Raw genomic sequence first — 6289 nt, forward strand, 5'->3', positions numbered from 1 at the left:
CGGAAACGAAGCGAGCTATGGCAAAATGTTAAGAGACCTTTTTTGTAGAGAATTAAGTTTCCTACTTTTTATGTTCTATGATATTTTTTGATCAGATGCGTAGTTCTCGAGATATATTAAGATATCTAAAAGTTCCGAAGCCGCACCAACATAATAGAGATACAGAAACACTGTGGCCCCTTTCTTTGAGATAACTCTGCACTATTGCGAGCTGCAAATGCCACTTCCAGCTTAGCTGTGCAGAAGAAGAACAACAAGAAGAAGAAGTATCTCGAAATATGTCCGTCAGGCCCCTTCCCTTGAGATAAATCTGCAAATATCTCGGAAACGAAGCGAGCTATGGCAAAATGTTGAGAGATCTTTTTTGTAGAGAATTAAGTTTCCTACTTTTTATGTTCTATGATATTTTTTGATCAGATGCGTAGTTCTCGAGATATATCAAGATATTTAAAAGTTCCGAAGCCGCACCAACATAATAGAGATACAGAAACACCGTGGCCCCTTTCTTTGAGATAACTCTGCACTAGCGCGAGCCGCAAATGCCACTTACAGCTTAGCTGTGCAGAAGAGGAACAACGAGAAGAAGAAATATCTCGAAATATGTCCGTCAGGCCCCTTCCCTTGAGATAAATCTGCAAATATCTCGGAAACGAAGCGAGCTATGGCAAAATGTTAAGAGATCTTTTTTGTAGAGAATTAAGTTTCCTACTTTTTATGTTCTATGATATTTTTTGATCAGATGCGTAGTTCTCGAGATATATCAAGATATTTAAAAGTTCCGAAGCCGCACCAACATAATAGAGATACAGAAACACCGTGGCCCCTCTCTTTGAGATAACTCTGCACTAGCGCGAGCCGCAAATGCCACTTACAGCTTAGCTGTGCAGAAGAAGAACAACGAGAAGAAGAAATATCTCGAAATATGTCCGTCAGGCCCCTTCTCTTGAGATAAATCTGCAAATATCTCGGAAACGAAGCGAGCTATGGCAAAATGTTAAGAGACCTTTTTTGTACAGAATTATGTTTCCTACAATTTATGTTCTATGATATTTTTTGATCAGAAGCGTAGTTTTCGAGATATATCGAGATATTTAAAGGTTCCGAAGCCGCACCAACATAATAGAGATACAGAAACACCGTGGCCCCTTTCTTTGAGAGAACTCTGCACTATTGCGAGCTGCAAATGCCACTTCCAGCTTAGCTGTGCAGAAGAAGAACAACAAGAAGAAGAAGTATCTCGAAATATGTCCGTCAGGCCCCTTCCCTTGAGATAAATCTGCAAATATCTCGGAAACGAAGAGAGCTATGGCAAAATGTTAAGAGACCTTTTTTGTAGAGAATTATGTTTCCTACAATTTATGTTCTATGATATTTTTTGATCAGAAGCGTAGTTTTCGAGATATATCGAGATATTTAAAAGTTCCGAAGCCGCACCAACATAATAGAGATACAGAAACACCGTGGCCCCTTTCTTTGAGATAACTCTGCACTAGTGCGAGCCGCAAATGCCACTTCCAGCTTAGCTGTGCAGAAGAAGAACAACAAGAAGAAGAAATATCTCGAAATATGTCCGTCAGGCCCCTTCCCTTGAGATAAATATGCAAATATCTCGGAAACGAAGCGAGCTATGGCAAAATGTTAAGCGACCTTTTTTGTAGATAATTAAGTGTCCTACTTTTTATGTTCTATGATATTTTTTGATCAGATGCGTAGTTCTCGAGATATATTAAGATATCTAAAAGTTCCGAAGCCGCACCAACATAATAGAGATACAGAAACACCGTGGCCCCTTTCTTTGAGATAACTCTGCACTATTGCGAGCTGCAAATGCCACTTCCAGCTTAGCTGTGCAGAAGAAGAACAACAAGAAGAAGAAGTATCTCGAAATATGTCCGTCAGGCCCCTTCCCTTGAGATAAATCTGCAAATATCTCGGAAACGAAGCGAGCTATGGCAAAATGTTAAGAGATCTTTTTTGTAGAGAATTAAGTTTCCTACTTTTTATGTTCTATGATATTTTTTGATCAGATGCGTAGTTCTCGAGATATATCAAGATATTTAAAAGTTCCGAAGCCGCACCAACATAATAGAGATACAGAAACACCGTGGCCCCTTTCTTTGAGATAACTCTGCACTAGCGCGAGCCGCAAATGCCACTTACAGCTTAGCTGTGCAGAAGAAGAACAACGAGAAGAAGAAATATCTCGAAATATGTCCGTCAGGCCCCTTCCCTTGAGATAAATCTGCAAATATCTCGGAAACGAAGCGAGCTATGGCAAAATGTTAAGAGATCTTTTTTGTAGAGAATTAAGTTTCCTACTTTTTATGTTCTATGATATTTTTTGATCAGATGCGTAGTTCTCGAGATATATCAAGATATTTAAAAGTTCCGAAGCCGCACCAACATAATAGAGTTACAGAAACACCGTGGCTCCTTTCTTTGAGATAACTCTGCACTATTGCGAGCTGGAAATGCCACTTCCAGTTTAGCTGTGCAGAAGAAGAACAACAAGAAGAAGAAATATCTCGAAATATGTCCTTTAGGCCCCTTCCCTTGAGATAAATCTGCAAATATCTCGGAAACGAAGCGAGCTATGGCAAAATGTTAAGAGACCTTTTTTGTAGAGAATTAAGTTTCCTACTTTTTATGTTCTATGATATTTTTTGATCAGATGCGTAGTTCTCGAGATATATCAAGATATTTAAAGGTTCCGAAGCCGCACCAACATAATAGAGATACAGAAACACCGTGGCCCCTTTCTTTGAGATAACTCTGCACTATTGCGAGCTGTAAATGCCACTTCCAGCTTAGCTGTGCAGAAGAAGAACAACAAGAAGAAGAAATATCTCGAAATATGTCCGTCAGGCCCCTTCCCTTGAGATAAATCTGCAAATATCTCGGAAACGAAGCGAGCTATGGCAAAATGTTAAGAGACCTTTTTTGTACAGAATTATGTTTCCTACTTTTTATGTTCTATGATATTTTTTGATCAGACGCGTAGTTCTCGAGATATTGCAAGATATTTAAAAGTTCCGAAGCCGCACCAACATAATAGAGATACAGAAACACCGTGGCTCCTTTCTTTGAGATAACTCTGCACTAGCGCGAGCCGCAAATGCCACTTACAGCTTAGCTGTGCAGAAGAAGAACAACGAGAAGAAGAAATATCTCGAAATATGTCCGTCAGGCCCCTTCCCTTGAGATAAATCTGCAAATATCTCGGAAACGAAGCGAGCTATGGCAAAATGTTAAGAGACCTTTTTTGTACAGAATTATGTTTCCTACAATTTATGTTCTATGATATTTTTTGATCAGAAGCGTAGTTTTCGAGATATATCGAGATATTTAAAGGTTCCGAAGCCGCACCAACATAATAGAGATACAGAAACACCGTGGCCCCTTTCTTTGAGATAACTCTGCACTATTGCGAGCTGCAAATGCCACTTCCAGCTTAGCTGTGCAGAAGAAGAAGAACAAAAAGAAGAAATATCTCGAAATATGTCCGTCAGGCCCCTTCCCTTGAGATAATTCTGCAAATATCTCGGAAACGAAGCGAGCTACGGCAAAATGTTAAGCGACCTTTTTTGTAGAAAATTAGGTTTCCTACTTTTTATGTTCTATGATATTTTTTGATCAGATGCGTAGTTCTCGAGATATATCCAGATATTTAAAAGTTCCGAAGCGGCACCAACATAATAGAGATACAGAAACACCGTGGCCCCTTTCTTTGAGGTAACTCTGCACTATTGCGAGCTGCAAATGCCACTTCCAGCTTAGCTGTGCAGAAGAAGAACAACAAGAAGAAGAAATATCTCGAAATATGTCCGTCAGGCCCCTTCCCTTGAGATAAATCTGCAAATATCTCGGAAACGAAGCGAGCTATGGCAAAATGTTAAGAGACCTTTTTTGTAGAGAATTATGTTTCCTACAATTTACGTTCTCTGATATTTTTTGATCAGAAGCGTAGTTTTCGAGATATATCAAGATATTTAAAAGTTCCGAAGCCGCACCAACATAATAGAGATACAGAAACACCGTGGCCCCTTTCTTTGAGATAACTCTGCACTATTGCGCGCTGCAAATGCCACTTCCAGCTTAGCTGTGCAGAAGAAGAACAACAAGAAGAAGAAATATCTCGAAATATGTCCGTCAGGCCCCTTCCCTTGAGATAAATCTGCAAATATCTCGGAAACGAAGCGAGCTATGGCAAAATGTTAAGAGACCTTTTTTGTAGAGAATTAAGTTTTCTACTTTTTATGTTTTATGATATTTTTTGATCAGATGCGTAGTTCTCGAGATATATCAAGATATTTAAAAGCTCCGAAGCTGCACCAACATAATAGAGGTACAGAAACACCGTGGCCCCTTTCTTTGAGATAACTCTGCACTATTGCGAGCTGCAAATGCCACTTCCAGCTTAGCTGTGCAGAAGAAGAACAACAAGAATAAGAAATATTTCGAAATATGTCCGTCAGGCCCCTTCCCTTGAGATAAATCTGCAAATATCTCGGAAACGAAGCGAGCTACGGCAAAATGTTAAGAGACCTTTTTTGTAGAAAATTAGGTTTCCTACTTTTTATGTTCTATGATATTTTTTGATCAGATGCGTAGTTCTCGAGATATATCAAGATATTTAAAAGTTCCGAAGCCGCACGAACATAATAGAGATACAGAAACACCGTGGCCCCTTTCTTTGCGATAACTCTGCACTATTGCGAGCTGCAAATGCCACTTCCAGCTTAGCTGTGCAGAAGAAGAACAACAAGAAGAAGAAATATCTCGAAATATGTCCGTCAGGCCCCTTCCCTTGAGATAAATCTGTAAATATCTCGGAAACGAAGCGAGCTATGGCAAAATGTTAAGAGACCTTTTTTGTAGAGAATTAAGTTTCCTACTTTTTATGTTCTATGATATTTTTTGATCAGATGCGTAGTTCTCGAGATATATCAAGATATTTAAAAGCTCCGAAGCTGCACCAACATAATAGAGGTACAGAAACACCGTGGCCCCTTTCTTTGCGATAACTCTGCACGATTGCGAGCTGGAAATGCCACTTCCAGTTTAGCTGTGCAGAAGAAGAACAACAAGAAGAAGAAATATCTCGAAATATGTCCGTCAGGACCCTTCCCTTGAGATAAATCTGCAAATATCTCGGAAACGAAGCGAGCTATGGCAAAATGTTAAGAGACCTTTTTTGTAGAGAATCATGTTTCCTACAATTTAGGTTCTCTGATATTTTTTGATCAGAAGCGTAGTTTTCGAGATATATCGAGATATTTAAAAGTTCCGAAGCCGCACCAACATAATAGAGATACAGAAACACCGTGGCCCCTTTCTTTGAGATAACTCTGCACTATTGCGACCTGCAAATGCCACTTCCAGCTTAGCTGTGCAGAAGAGGAACAACAAGAAGAAGAAATATCTCGGAATATGTCCGTCAGGCCCCTTCCCTTGAGCTAAATCTGCAAATATCTCGGAAACGATGCCAGCTATGGGAAAATGTTCAGAGACCTTTTTTGTAGAGAATTAAGTTTCCTACTTTTTATGTTCTATGATATTTTTTGATCACATGCGTAGTTCTCGAGATATATCAAGATATTTAAAAGTTCCGAAGCCGCACCAACATAATAGAGATACAGAAACAACGTGGCCCCTTTCTTTGAGATAACTCTGCACTATTGCGCGCTGCAAATGCCACTTCCAGCTTAGCTGTGCAGAAGAAGAACAACAAGAAGAAGAAATATCTCGAAATATGTCCGTCAGGCCCCTTCCCTTGAGATAAATCTGCAAATATCTCGGAAACGAAGCGAGCTATGGCAAAATGTTAAGAGACCTTTTTTGTAGAGAATTAAGTTTCCTACTTTTTATGTTCTATGATATTTTTTGATCAGATGCGTAGTTCTCGAGATATATCAAGATATTTAAAAGCTCCGAAGCTGCACCAACATAATAGAGGTACAGAAACACCGTGGCCCCTTTCTTTGAGATAACTCTGCACTATTGCGAGCTGCAAATGCCACTTCCAGCTTAGCTGTGCAGAAGAAGAACAACAAGAATAAGAAATATTTCGAAATATGTCCGTCAGGCCCCTTCCCTTGAGATAAATCTACAAATATCTCGGAAACGAAGCGAGCTACGGCAAAATGTTAAGACACCTTTTTTGTAGAAAGTTAGGTTTCCTACTTTTTATGTTCTACGATATTTTTTGATCAGATGCGTAGTTCTCGAGATATATCAAGATATTTAAAAGTTCCGAAGCCGCACCAACATAATAGAGATACAGAAACAC

The sequence above is a fragment of the Osmia lignaria genome, unplaced genomic scaffold, assembly GCF_051020975.1.
Source record: "Osmia lignaria lignaria isolate PbOS001 unplaced genomic scaffold, iyOsmLign1 scaffold0003, whole genome shotgun sequence".
NCBI lineage: Eukaryota > Metazoa > Arthropoda > Insecta > Hymenoptera > Megachilidae > Osmia > Osmia lignaria.